The sequence below is a fragment of the Rattus rattus genome, chromosome 15 (genome assembly GCF_011064425.1).
Source record: "Rattus rattus isolate New Zealand chromosome 15, Rrattus_CSIRO_v1, whole genome shotgun sequence".
Taxonomy (NCBI): Eukaryota; Metazoa; Chordata; class Mammalia; order Rodentia; family Muridae; genus Rattus; species Rattus rattus.
In genome coordinates, this window is record NC_046168.1 from 70002777 (window position 1) to 70018273 (window position 15497).

The following is a 15497-nucleotide window of genomic DNA, read 5'->3' on the forward strand; positions in this document are numbered from 1 at the left end:
ATGCGTCCAGCAGGTGGCAGCAGTGAGCAGCAGTGTTTCCCTCCCACTCACACACCCACCCCAGTGTTGCCTGTGCCCTGCGGAGCCCACATCGTGGATGGCGATGCCCTGACTCTCACTAGCATCCCAGACCCCAAATGACCAGTAGGACTCATATGCTGCTCACAGGGGCCAGGGCAGGCTGGAGCTCCCAAAGCTGGTCATAGGTGGGTCGGTGTTACCCACTGCCCCTGCCCTGCCTTTCTGTGGTCTTTACCCTCTTCTAACTCTGCAGCAGTAGTGGATATAGAAACAGATGTACACACACACTTAGAACCCTCCGTTTGTTTGATGTTCCTTCCAGTCCATCTCATCTGCATCGAAAGCCTTATGTCAAATAAAATAGCACCTGTTGTGTGATTAAATTCGCCTTTCTATAGCCTCCTCTGAGACTTGCTTTGAGCAGGCCTCACCAGCCTGATGTACCAACCCCACTGCTCTCCTGGGAGGGTCCGTATACCCTCCAGCTTTTGCTGGGCCCTTACAAGACCCTGACTTCTATAATTACCATCTATGGGATTCCTAGTCTACTTTTGAGTAATCCTGCTTAGCTATACTAAGTATCTGCACCCATTGCTTTGTATCCACAAAGTATCTGCTCAATGAAGAAGGCCTTAGTGAGCTTTTGGGCATCTAGCCCAGAGCCAGGCTCCAGCAGCCTGGTTTGCCTTCCCTAGGCCAGTGAACGTACACAGGCTGTGTTTGATGCAGCTGAGGGACAGGTAGGTGAGAACAAACTTACAGTGGATGAGGTCACAGGTAAACTCATAGGTCACTCAACCTAGAAGCCAATTAAGGTAGTAAGAGGGAACAGCCTCTCCCTAGAACACCGTGAGGTTGGGAAGTCCATTTATGCTCCCCAACAAACTGTGTGGTCTTGAGAAAACACAGGCCTGTCTGAGCTTCCGTTTCTACTTCAATACAATGGAGTGTGATGGGACCTGCCTCAGAGGACCATTATGCAGATTAAATGAAGTGTTTAGAACAAAATTGTGCCTATAATAGATATTATCCATTATGACGTGTCATATTTTGCCCAGTTGTAGTCCAGCGATCTTTCTACCTTCTTCATAGCAGTTCAAGAATTGACACCTAGCACAGAGTAGATGCCAAATGAATACATTTTAACTAAATGAGCGCAGTTCTCCCATAGAATGGTTACATACATTGTTATGCACTGGTGCTTAATGACTACCAGACTATTTATCTGAACCACTCCATCTCAAAGAACTTTTCCTCCATGGCCGGGCTTAGCGGGGCGAATGAAACCTAAGACAATGCAAGTGCACGGGTTGAAACCTTAGAATTTAGGTGAATATTGGACATCAGCAGATCATCCTCCCACCAGGTCGCAGCTTAGTCAGTTTCCTAAGCGGGGATAACTGTGGCCAGCTCATCCCCAGAGAGCAGAGCTGAGCAACTGCTGAGCTGGTCATGGTGGACACGAAACTGCCGCTCTCTGGTTTGCTGCTTCACCATTGTCCCAAACTGACCTTTTATCTTGTGTTGTGCTGTTTATAATTCTCAAACCATACCTTGGTTTACATACTAGTAAATAAAAAAAAACTGGAGAAGGAATCTCAGCACAGAAAATATACTTAATAAAACAAGGATGAAAGTTCTGGGGGAAATCCAGACAGCAAGCAAGCCACAGCGAGAGTTGGGAAATGCCCACGGAGCTGATGGTTGAATCATCTTCTTCTCAGGTTCCAGTGGCCACGTAACTAAGCACATCACCAAGAAAGGCCAGGAAAGGCTTGCTGATTTAAAATATAAGAATACACACACATGCACACATGCATGCACATACATATATATGTGTGTGCCTGTATATATATGTATATGTGTGCATATATAAATATAATATATATTATAAGCTTGTTTGGTACTGTATAAAGTGATAACTTTATCAGAGCTACGTGGTACAAACTATTCGAGAAAGGTCCTTTTTATAAAAGCAATACCCAATCAAATCGATATCAGTCTACGCCGTCAACCCCACAACATCTGACAGCTAATATATTACGTCTACATGAACAGTAAATACATACGTAAAGACAAGCAGATAGATCTACTTCTTGAATTAGTGTCTCTAGAAAAGGGTTTCGAGCGTCTTGACGTCAACCCTCTACAGAGCCATTCAGCACCACAGAGACTCCATTGCCCGCTTCAGTGGATATATGACAGCAATGTTCCTATGAGGATGGCATTTTGCACTTTTAGCTTTGTGTTCAGAGTCCAGTGGTGGTTGTTGTGTGTAACATTGGTCTTTTTCACAGCCCAAGGAGAATGAGACAAAGCTTGTCTTCCCTTGTGAGGTTACATGGTCCCCATAGAGCCAACGGAGGTCAACACACACGAATGGTTAGAGAGGGAAATTTATTATACATTTATTCATTTCTTTTTTAAGTTGATTTATTTATTTTGTGTATGTGAGTACACCATTACTGTCTTCAGACACACCAAAAGAGAGCATCAGATCCCATTACAGATGGCTGTGAGCCACCACGTGGTTGCTGGGATTTGAACTCAGGACCTCTGGGAGAGCAGTCAGTGCTCTTAACCGCTGAGCCATCTCTCCAGCCCCACATGTATTCAGGTCTCTTTCTTTGTTTTTGTTTTGTTTTGCCTTTTGACCTACATGGCCCTAGAGATTAAGCCCATGCTCTCCTGCACACTAATTAGGTAGAGTACCACTGGCCTGCACCTAAATAAAACCCCACTAGGTGGTCCCAACACACACCTAGGCACAGGTGACAAACTGAACTGAAGAACTAAGACGACAACAGGGAAGCTTGGGCGCTATTGAGAGCTGATTCTGCCACCCATGGCAAGTTGATTATGAGTCATTAGGGAAAGCATGTAATTGCTAAAGGTTGGGGAATGGGGCTTGAAGGAGTATCATGGTGTGGGAGAAATTCATGATGATGCACAGGCTGTCACGCCCAGGCTACAGAGTTTTTAATTTTAGCTAAAGCTCTCACTTCCTATTGCAGAGAGATGAAGACAGAAAGAACCCTCAAGATTTCAAGTATCCAGTCTAGAAAATATAATTTGTAAAGCTCTTTTTAGACTTAAAACCGAATTGTTGTTAGTCTTTTAGCTCAGGGCCGTTTTGTTTGTTGTTTGTTTTCTGTTTTGTTTTTAAATGCAGGGTTTCTCTGTGTAGCCCTGGCTGCCCTGGAACTCACTCTGTAGACCAGGATGGCCTCAAACTCACAGAGATCTGCCTGCCTCTGCCCCCTCAGTGCGCCACCATGCCCAGCTCAGAGCCAACTGCTTTAAAAGAAGCAACTTGGAGCTCAAAGGCTTGGCACAATAGTCATTGGCTGGGCTGTGTGAGCAGGACTCTGGTCTGCACTTCCGGCCTCACTTTATTCATAGCACGCAGCATGCCTGCAAGGCAGGGACTGCCACTGTCTCACAGATGAAGAAGGCTCAAAAGATACCACACCTGACAGACTCACACAGTGACACTGCCTTGAAGCAGGATGGAGCAAAGCCTGCCCTGTGTAAGCAGTACGGAGCTGTAGTCCGTAGTGGCGAGAGTCTAAAAACCTCCACACACAGCACTCTGGTCCAGATGAGGCAGTCAGGCAGCAAACTGAATCACCCAAGGGCAAGGTAGGATGAAATGTAAAAGGCATAGGTTAATATATTTAGCTTTAAAGCAAGAAAGGGAAAACCCTAGGAGTCAGAAACAAAGTCAAAAGCCAAAAGCCCCTGCACGGTGGGAGAGAATGTCTTGGGAGCCTGGTGGTCCTCTGAGCTGAAACTGAACCTTCTATTTCCCTCCCGATGATAGAACCCCTCAGGGTAGAAGTGGGGACTTGTGTGAAGCCAGGAAGCTAGAAATGGCTCTTGCCGAAATACCGGAAGGCTGGAAGGGTTACTGCTCAATCAAAACGGAGTTACTTAGGAAACCTTCTTCCGCCTTCTAGAGATGCGCTGAAGAAGCGCAGCATATCTGAGGCCCTGCGTGGCAACTGACAACCTACAGGCCACTCCCCGAGACAGTGTAGGAACTGAATCTGCCTGTGTGGTGTGGGATCCCTACCCGGAAGTATGAGTCCGAAAGGACCTTGAGTTCTGACTCTCAACAGAACATCCAATCCCGCGAAGGCTCTTAGGACTTTCACAATGAAAGGTTCCCGAGATTCCCGTTTCAAAAACGTAACTGAAGAATGGTTCAGAGTAGTGCACAGTTACACAGATTCAAATCACACCAGAATTTAACCCCCAAGAGGTGGAAACAAGAGTGGGGGCGGGGGGACATAAGAGCAGAGTTATCCAACTGGTTACTTTACACTGCAAGACTAGGAAACGAGCAATTCATCAAGGTGTGGCCAGATCTGAGACTCCACCTGTGAGGCAGGCTCCGCTGACCTAGATAGCATCAGCAATGAATCCTCCAAGGAAAGCTCAAGGCGAGAATGAATAGGCCTTGTCTCAGTTCCCAGCATTCCAGGACCTGGGAAAGGAATGAAAGAGAGAAAGGTAGCAATCCGGTCAATCGATTTCTGAATCTTTATCTCCACCCAGCAATCTCTCTCCCTTTTTGTCTTTTTAACACCCAGTGCCATTTTAGCAAGCCAGCTCAGCTCCACTCCGTTCTTACTACATGTCGCTTTCCCCCCTTCCCTATGTTCATTCCACCAGTCGAGAATAAGGCCGATACCACGGTATGAAGCTAAATTTGAAGCAAACATTAATTAAATACTGGCTGAGTTGATGGACTATCTGACCTAGTCCACCTCTGGGTTTCCAGAAAACAGCCAGGAGTCAAGCCTTGCAAAGGCTTAAGAAGGCAGCCCTGCAAGGCCACCTCATCATCAGAACGATGTTAAATATGCTCAAATAAACGGAAGTAGACATAAATACATGCCTGAGGTGATTCAGAAGAACACGAACAAACAGTTAAATGAAATAAGGAAGCCGATGCCGGATACGGAAATGGAATTCAATAGACCCAAAATAATGAGGAAAAAAAAACCTGAATACGAGGCTGTCGATGAAAACTTCAGTGTTAAATAACTGACAAAATGGACTAGTCAGAAGAGACAAGGGTCATTGCCAACCACACAGCGGAGCTACCCATCAAGAAGCTGTGAGGATTCTGAACATATGTGCACCAAATACAAGTGTAGGCCATCCCACACAGAAAACACCACTAGATGTAGAGCCACAGATTAGCTCCAACACAGAAATAGTGGGTGACTTCAATACCCAACTCTCACAAAGACACGTCACCCCAAAAGAGGAGAGCAAAACACTGGAGTTAAACGGCATCCCACCAAATGGACTAAACAAAGCATTCTATGCAAACGTTACAAAGTATACATCGTTCTCAAAAGATCTAAAATAAGGGTGGGTGTCATTAGGGCGTGTTATCTACCATTCTAGCTCCAGGTTCATTACCCACACATGTATATACACTATACGCACAGGCATCACACACACACACACACACACACACACACACACACACACACACACACACACAAACTGCCGTCCTGACAAAATTAATCTACAGGGCCAACGCATTTCCATAAAAGTTACAGCACTATTCTTTACAGAAATAGAAGAAAAAAACAGACAAATTTACAAAGCATGTTGGAGCCAAGTATGCCATCCACCGGGGAGAGACGCGGCAGAACTCTGAGACCAATTAAGCTATGCTGCCACCTAGTGGTTGACTGTGATGGATTCCCAAAGGCCCCCTTCATCCCTTCTTCCCCTACTGAGACAGGCTACCGGGTTAACCAGGTGATTACCACAAACTTAATGACTCCAGCTGCAGCTACTGCACCAGACATGGTCTCCTGGCTTGAGCAGACTAGCACATCTCCTGATAGCTGGTATTCAGTGTTTTCTCTTAGGCGTCCCTAAGAACCACCAATAGCTATTTGCCTATAGCTGGCAAAAGCCAGACGTACTACAACTCCTACATCATAATTTGGTTTTCAGGGACCTTGATTGTCTGTCTCTCCCATAAGATATCATAAGAGTCCTTTGTAGAGGGGACATTGTGCTGGTTAGACTAAGTGAGCCAGAGGTATCGATGAATGGACTCGATGGTAAGTCATACGCGTACCAGAGGGTGGGAATAAATCCAATATTTAAAGGCCACCTCAGTGACATGTTGGTGAATCCAGTGCTGAGAAAGACTAAAAGTTATTCCTTCTAATGTGAAGATAAGTTGCTGCTCACAGCCCCTCCCACCAAGGAAGAAGCGTGGCACTGAGTGGGCCATTGGGATTTGGAGGCAGCACATTCTGCCCTTGGCCGTGACATCTGGTCCATCCACCAAGGGACTCAGAAAGTGGTTTAAGTGGCACTGGAAACAGGAGGAGGCTCATCCAGCTTTTTCAAGTGCCCGATGCCTTATTGCTACCTATAGCCACCTTACAGCATCATAGTAAAACCCATAACTTCTTATTCGCATCTAACAGTAACTCAGGACTCATTGATAATCCTTTCCTAGCTCCCTCAACCCTATCTGTTCTCCTCAGCCTTCACAACCACCGACATTCTACTTTCAACTTGTATGAGATGGGAATGTCTAGATTTTATGTATGTGTGACCTTGGGTGGTACTTGTTCTTCTGTGCCTGACTGGCTTCACTTAGAAAATGACTACCAGTTCCAAGAACATTGTCACAAATTATAGGACTTCACTCCTTTTTGTGGTATATATATATATACTATATATATTATATATATAGTATATATATTACATATTGTGTATATATATGGTATATATATACACACAAACAAACGCACACGCATGCGTGCACACACACACACACACACACCATATTGTCTCTAGCCATTCATTCTGGGGTGGACATTTCTGCTCTGGCTATGGTAACAATGTTGCAGTTTGTATAAGAGCCCAGAGTCTCCTGGCAACCTTTGTCATCATCCTTGGTCTCAGGGTCTCTGGTTCATGCAGTAGTTCTATTTTTAACTTTTAGAGGAACCTCTAAGCTGTTTCTCACAATGGCAATATATAGTTTCGAAAACATGTCTATGAGGTCTGTGAGGTGGTCCAGCGTGTAAACACATTCACCATGCAAGCCTGAAGCCTCAGTCTGATGCCTAGAACCCACATAACCCAGAGGAAAGATCTGTGTATATTCATTCTCTGACCTCTTCCCACACAAGTGTATGGCGTATGTGCCCCACACACACATACACACACAATGTTTAAATCATCTTTGGAACACAGATTTATTCTTGTTTATAGTGCCTTTGTCCACACTTAACTTTTCTAAAGGGAACACCTAACTCTTCTGCCTTGAATGTTTCCATAGGTGTATATTACAATAATGCTTCCTGCACTCTTTTGTGGAAGTCTTGATTTCCGTAAGCAGGGGAGTTGAAGGGGCTAGAAAAATCTCCCTCAGTAATTAGCAGAAGATGCAGACAAATGATAGTAAGGTAACACAAGACCTCATCCAAAAACTCTGATCGGCTCAGCCTAATTGGTGTTTATACAACACGTCACCAGACATGAGCAGAACAGATAGTCTTCTCAAGTAAATATGAGTCAGCCATCAAAATGAGACACATTCTGGGACATAATACAAATGTTGATAAATTTTAAAGATTTAAAATCAGTCAAGCATGTTCTCTAACAACGAAGGAATTAAATTGAAAATCAGTAAGAGAGCTACATCTGGAAAATATTCCTAAGTGTTTCAGGGGGCAGGGGAGGAATGGTGAGGGAAACTAGAAAGTGGTTTGAGGGGAGGGGGAGGGGAAAAGATTGTGGGAGGGTGTGACCGGAAGGGGGGCAGTGAGTGGGATGTAATGTGAATAAGAAAAAACAAAAATTTATATTAATTTTAAAAAAATGGTTTGAACAGAAAGCAGTCAAAACACAGCACATAAAAACTGGCAAGGCCATGGAGGAAGTTTGCAGAGGAGATGTAATGGCCATCAGATTCTAAGATTCAGACAAAGTCCCAAACAGGGCATCAAATCAAAGCTATTAAATCCAACGTAAGGAGAATATAGAATAAAAGTAATAAAGATAAGAGTGGAAGTCAAATGAAAAACATCAGTAAGAAAACAGGAGGGTTGGAGAGATGTCTCTGTGGTTAAGAGCACTGACTGCTCTTCCAGAGGTCCTGAGTTCAAATCCCAGCAACCACATGGTGGCTCACAACCATCTATAATGGGATACGATGCCCTCTTCTGGTGTGTCTGAAGACAGCTACAGTGTATTCATATTCATAAAATAAATAAATCTTTAAAAGGAAACAGTTATCTCATTCAGATCAGTGAATGTTTCCTGCCCCAGGGCCAGCTCTGCTCCCTAGAAAAGTCCCCTTTAATAACACCCTCCTTCAGGGACTGTGAGGTCAAGGACCATGAGTGCTGGGCGGGGCCCCTTTGTAACCACGCCTCTCCTCTCCACTCATCCACTAGACATACCGCAGACTGAAGACCTGGCTCTCTGCACCACAGAAACTTTGTGTATCCAGGCAACAGTAGGGAGGTAGAAAAGTGGGATGGGCAACCACCTGCTTGCACAGAGCTCATGAGCTGTCAGGCCTTGGCCTGGGGAGCAGCTCCTCCCTGCCTCTCTGTCGATTGCTTCATGCCTATCGGGCTACGGAACATTCCTCACATTCTAGGATCAAGAGGCAGAGTTTGGTTCTTGTGGTGGCTGTCAAAGTGGAGGAAGGCAGAGAGCATCCCATAAATCAAGTTCTTGCTTCTTCCCCAAGTGCCAGCCGTTGGAAAATAACCCCACCCAGGCTCGCTCTGTAAAGCCCTCCCTTGGCTTTCTGATAAACCTGAAGATATGGGCTCAGAGCTTCACCTGAGCACCAGTCCCAGCCGTGAGCCCGCTCACCCAAGCCCTCAGTCACTGGTTCCCAAGGTGCTGTGCAGACTTGCACTTCCCACGTGATGAACAGGAAAACAAAACCCTTTAGGCTGCACGTGTGTACAAAATCCAGCCGTACATGGCAAATGAATGGATACATCTCCTGGTAGCTGGTACGCAACCATTGGTCTTGCGAATGCTTTCTTCTCAGTGCCGTCTGTCTATAAGGACAGCCAGAAGAAATGTGCTTTCACCTGACAAGGGAAAGCCTTTACTCTTCCACCTTCTGGGGTGTGCAGTGAGCAGGAGAACGCAATTTGGATGCACAAGCTGACACTCGAGCTCCCACAAATGAGTAGAACACACATGGGCAGAGTACAAACACGAGAAGAGAGATGACTGACAGATCTAAAGACCTCTAATAAATTACTTGATTCTTCCTTGAGCGCTGTTTTCTGAGCAGATTCTTAAACTTAATTCTGATTCTATCCTTGTAGAGGGAAGAAAGTCCGCACACAGAAAGTGCACACACAGGTAAGTGCTAGAGAAGCCAGAAACACGTTCCTCGTGTAATACTGGGAATGGATGTAGTTTATGACCTGGTGATCCTTTTGCTGCCTGTTGAGTCAAGCATCACCCATATCCCATAGAAGATTTTTTTGTTTATCCCAGACTTTTCCCTCTAAAGCCTTGAGCAATACTTCTAGAACATCAAACTCATCCTTGTGAGAGATGTCATTATATTTTACAATAGCTTAAGGAACGCCTATGCTATCTGGGGGCCAGGCCAAGTCTGATGTCCACAGGAATGTTTATTTCTGTCTTTCTCCCTAGACCCTTATTTTGGGCGTTGTTTCTAAGTCAACTAGAACCTGTCTTACAGACAGAGCCATATGTAGTTTGTAAAGAACTTCAATGTAAACGCGTCTTGTGCTTTGTGGTATTCACAGGGCTGAGTTTATGGTTATCAGAAAACTTTTCTCCAAGACTGTGCAGCAATTAAAGATGGTAAGAATAAACCAACTGTTGGTCAGACTCCGGAAGTCCTGGCCCAGCGCCACCTGAAATTGGGTTGAACGCATTTGTGGGAACTGAGTTTCATCCCTGCCTCTTCATGGGATCATTTCCCTGCCTCCCTATAAAGCTTACAAGGACCCTCCACAGACTCCAGGCCAAAACCCCACAAAGTCTTAGGTGAGGGCGTAAACTCAACCTTGCACGGATATTGGCTCTGTCCTGGGTCCTCGTGAGGCTGTTGAGTGAAAGCATGCAGGCCCACACCACCATAGGAACATGGAGAGCAGACAAGATTTGCAGTGAAAACTGTACTGGGGCGCCATAAAACCATACAAGATGGGAGTGTCATTCTACAAGAGCCAACATTTGCTGGGTACCAAAACCAGATGAGGAGAGAGACAGAGACAGAGAAATGAAAGAGAGACAAACGGAGAAATGTAGACCAATTTCCCTGATGAATACATGTCTTTAACTTCTCAATAAAGCTCTTGTGAAGTATACTTAAGATATATTTTAAAAGATCAAATACCATGACCAAGTTTGTTTCATCCCAAGGATGCACCATAATTACCAATGAATACCCATACTATAACAAAGGGGCAAGAATCACGTGATCATCTCAATAAACACAGAAAAGTATTTGACAAAGTTCCGTGTGCCTTGCTGGCAAAAAAGTCCTAAGAAACCAGGAATGAAAGGGATATGCCTCAGCAAAATAAAAATATACCCAAACTGAATTAATGGAGAAAAACAGAACAACTTGTCTTTAAAAGCAGATACACACTACGAGTGCCCACTCTTGCTGTTGTTATTCAGTAGAGCGCTGGAGTCTTTAAAAGAGCAGTAAGGAGAGAGAAATAAACAAAGAGAATACAAAAGGCTAAAGGAGAAGTCAAGTCTGCAGGTGACAGGACCTACACTTAAATTGTGCGGCTAGAGATGGCTCAGTGGTTAAAAGCTAGGACCTAGCAGCCACATGGCAGCTCACAACGGTCTGTAATTCCAGCTTCAAGGGATTACACACACACACACACACACACACACACACACACACACACACACACACACAGCACAAATGCACATAAAATAAAATAAATAAGTCATTTTTTTAAATTAGCCAGCAGTAAGAGCAGCAAAGGATCCTGGGAACCATGCAGTTCTTAGAACAGCTATGTTTAAGGGGAGAAAAGAGATCCTACTAGTACCATCTGAACTCTGTCAGCTCTGATAAACACTTTCAGAGAAGTAGCAAGCTATAAAATTTACATACAAAAGTCCACAGCATTTCTGTATACCAATAGTGAGTTGGCAAAGAAAAAATACCATGCACAGTAACGTTTTCTAAATACCTAGGAATAAACCTAACCAAGTTCATAATTGGTAAGAAATGACAACAGCCTTAAGTGTTGCCTTCAGGCGAGTGTATAAGGAAAATACGGTACTTATACACAGTGGGACTGTATTCGACTGTAAGAAAAAGCGATTGCTACCTCTGCTGGAAAATTGATGCACACGGAGGTTATTATGTTAAGAGAAATAAATCAGACCCAGAAAGAGACCAGAGATCTACAGCTTTACGTGAAAAAATCCTAATTCTTGACATTGGAAAGGTAACTCAGAAGAGTTGAGAACTATGGCGTCTGAAGCTAAGTGTGAACTAACTCTCCTACAGGCCAGTCCAGCCTAGTGACTTTTGCAATGGTCTTCCCCTTGAAGATCCCACAATCTAGTTGACATAATGATTCTACGTGTTGAGGCAGCGTGCAATTATATCCACTGAGAGAAGAAGACGGAGGGCGTGCCCTCTTTACTGATTCTGCCAGCCAGCACGTCAACATCCCTAAGACACACCAGCCTTTTATCTTAGTATAGAGGTTCATCAGGGAACCAACAGACAAGTCCCTTCTCTCAGACAGTGAAAGCAACAAGCAGAGTGTTCTGAGTTACAGGTGATATTTTTATAAGAATAAATGAAGTGTACGACCCGAGGGGGTCAATTCCAAACGGTGGGTAAAGTTAATGGAGCTCCAGGCAGTAGCTGGATGACTTTAGCCTTCTCACGCCAGAAGGGGGCAGCAGAGAGCAAGATTGCTGGCACCTGGAGCTGCAAACCGGCTGCCAATGAGAAAGGGCTGCAACCAGGGGTGTTAGCACGGGTGGTACCGCTCTTGTTAAAGGAACGCAGCCAGGCTTAGCAGAGACTTAGATACCCAAGCCTCTCCGCAACCACACCGTCCCAGGCTAACCTGCTATTGGCTACCCAAATGCCTGTTGGCAGGACTTGTTTAAAGATTGTTAGAAGAAAGCAAGGTAAGGACAGCTAAAATGAGGTATAATGACACACTCCTGTAATCCTGGTCCTCCGAGGCTGAGGCAGGAGGATAGTGAGGTTGAGGCCAATCTAGGATATGTAGCAAAACCATGTTGAAAAGACAGAGGAGAAGGAGGAGGGGGCAGGAAAAAGAGGATGGGGTGGAAGAGGAGAGGGAGTGAGAGGAGGGGTACGATGAGAGACAAGTCAGAGGGGTGCGTGGTTTGTAAAGCCTGGTTGTGTTCATAGTGCTGGAGCTCGCTCTGACGGAACCATGAACCACTCTGTGCAGAAGACAGGTGGATTTGATGCATGTTTTACAAGGAATCACTCTCCGGCTGCTCTGAGGAAGGCGATTGTGGGTAGAGAAGGTCAAAGGTGGAAGTCACTGGCCCTGACTGGGAACGTGATAACAACGGGTTAATGAGATGTCACAAATAGATCCAACGCCGTAGATACAGATAGGCTACGCCCGGGGCGTGAAAGATACGCAAACATCCAAGATGGCTTCAGACAGTTCCGCCTTGGCACTGAGAAAGTCGGAGCTGCTCTTAACTGATAGGGGAGAGCCTGTGGGCAGAGCTGGCTTAGCTGAGAGGAGGGTGAAGCGTGTTAGTATCAAATGGAGGTCCGGATGGAGATCCTGAATACGCAGTGCAGAATCTACAAGAAAGATAAGGAACTGGGAGTGTAAATGTGGGATTCAAAAAGCCAAGAACGATCCCGGAAATACAAACGGCAAGACAGCACTTCCAAACAAGATAAAGGATGGAGTTACAACAGCAAATATAGGTGAATGGTGCGCTCCAGTGAGTACTAGGGCAGGAAGCTGGAGGCAGAGTTTCGGGAACCAGAGTTGGGAAGAGAGTCATAGGCTTGGTTTTCAAGGAAGTTGGGCAGAAATAAAACCGTGCCAATTCTCCACTCGATTCTTGCAGTTGTCATCTAATTAGCACACGTTTGCTGGGCACCTGCAGGACTCTGTTCCGCTCCAGATGTTAAAAATAAAATCACTTATCGAACACCGCACTCGATAAATAGAAGAAAACTCCATTTAATCCTTGCAGCTCTCTAAATGAAGATTCTCCCCAGTCAAACAATAAGGAAACCAAGAGCCCCCAGTCCTCTCAGCCTACAGGGTAGCATGGAGTCAGGAGTCAGAATTAGAACCTGACAGTGTGACCCCGGGGACCTTTGTCCTTAACAGTCTTCTTCACTGCTGGGGCAGGATAAGCCGCCCAAGCATCTGCCAGGTGCAGGGCCAGCAGCCATTGAATTACTGATTGTGGAGCCAAGGGCTCAGCTTTCGGGACACGCCCTTATCAGAGATCAGCTGAGGAACCAGAAGCAGCAGCTCCAGGAGGGAAGGTGGCTGCTGACCAAGATGGAGGTCATGGAGCTGCTGTTCTGGTCTCACCCAAAAAAAGCCAGTTACTCCTGCCCAAATGTCAGTTCCCCATTGCTTGGCTCCACAATAGGCTAGGGTGAAGGGTGGACGGACAACTGCGGTCTCTCACTGAGCGTTGAAGTGCCCTCCAGCAGCAGTGAGCTTGCCTTCTGCTCCTCCCTTCTCCTCTAAGCCCATTTCAAGACAGAGAAACCGAGGCCCATACTTTTAGACAATTTCTGTGGCCAAGACTGACTGTATTCACACTCATATCCGAAGACTTGGTTAATTGTCCTTGGTCCACAAGACTCTAATAATTCATGTCAAAGATTAGGCTCCCCACAGCAGGCTGGGGTAGTAAGATTGTGTGTGTGTGTGTGTGTGTGTGTGTGTGTGTGTGTGTGTGTGTGTGTGTTTGCCTGCTCGTGTCAAGTTCATGTCTCTAGCCCAGGGCTGACACTCCCTACCACTCCCAGGCAAAGGAATTTCTCTTCAGTTCAGTCCAACTTCCAGAGGAGTTTAGGACTCAGGCAGCAGACTAAGCAGAGGGGATAGCAAGAGGGAACCTGCTAGCCAGTGCATACACTGGGGTGTCCCTCCCTGACGGGTGTTCACACCTGGGTCCCAGAAGGCTATGCAAGGAGATTGGTCACAGTCTCATCAAAGCAGTGAGGGATGAGAGTGCCTACTGAGGTGAAGTGGTTGCTTAGCCGTGAGAACCAAGCATCAAGAATAAAGGAAGGAATCGGGAGGTAAGGTGTATTATGTAAAAAGAAAAATGAGGGGAAAGGAAACAGATGCTGCAGAACAATGGAGAGCATAGGAACCCATTTATGAAAAAGCGCACGTACATGTGTGATGTGTGCAGAAGGCTGTGCAGCTGTGGCTGGCAGCCGGCATGCATCTGTTCCCTCCAAGAATGCACTGGGGGCCTCCTCTGCTGTGATGGGAGCCAGACAGGCAGCACGCTGCCTCTCACGACTGTGCAAGGAACTGGGGACAAGGTGGTGTGACGGTTCATCTTTATTGTCGACCCTATATGATCTGCGGTCACCATGGAAATGAGCCTCTGGCCCATCTGTGAGGGATTTTCTAGACTAGGTTAGGCAAGGTGGGAAGACCCGCCCTAAAAGTAGCAAGGACCATCCTCACTGGCTGGAGTCTTGGGCTGAATGCAAAGGAGAATTGAATATGAACTTGCAGTCTGTCCTTCCTGACTGCAGATGTCTTGGGACCAGCTGATTCAGGCTCCTGCCTCTGTGATGAAAACAAAACAAAATACCTTCTTCATTAAGTCACTTCTTGTCAGGTGTTTCATCTCAGTGATGAGAAAAGTAGCCAATACCGGGCAGAGTTAGGGAAAGAGACACCATCTTTATTTTTTTAAAGCACTCTGCATCATCTGAAGTTTTTGCAAAATGATTTAGTCATGAATGTGTCACAACAGACATGCATGTAAGAGAAGGGGCAGGAGGGGTATCACTGGCTAAGGGCCAAGGGTCACAGGAACTCTTGGAAGGAAGACCAATCTCTCCTATGCTATGGCAACCCAGCAAGCAAACACCATACCCCATCCCAAGCACAATATCCAGTGTCTGAGAAAGAAGACGGAGTAAATCATATTGTATCTCCCATAGCAAACTGGTTCCAGGAACTGAAGAATATATATTCTTCCTGTACTTCTTGTTGCTGTAATAAAATGCCATGGCCAAAAGCAATTTACAGAAGCATTTGGGGAGGAGGATTATGATTCCAGAGGAAGAGTCCATGGAGAAAGGAGAGGCATGGCCTCAGGCAGCTGAAGCAAGCAGCTGAGGGAGCACATCTCCATCCACAGGCAAGAAGAAAGCAAACTGGAAATGTAGCAAGGCCATAAACTCAAAGCCCACTCGCAGTGATGTACTT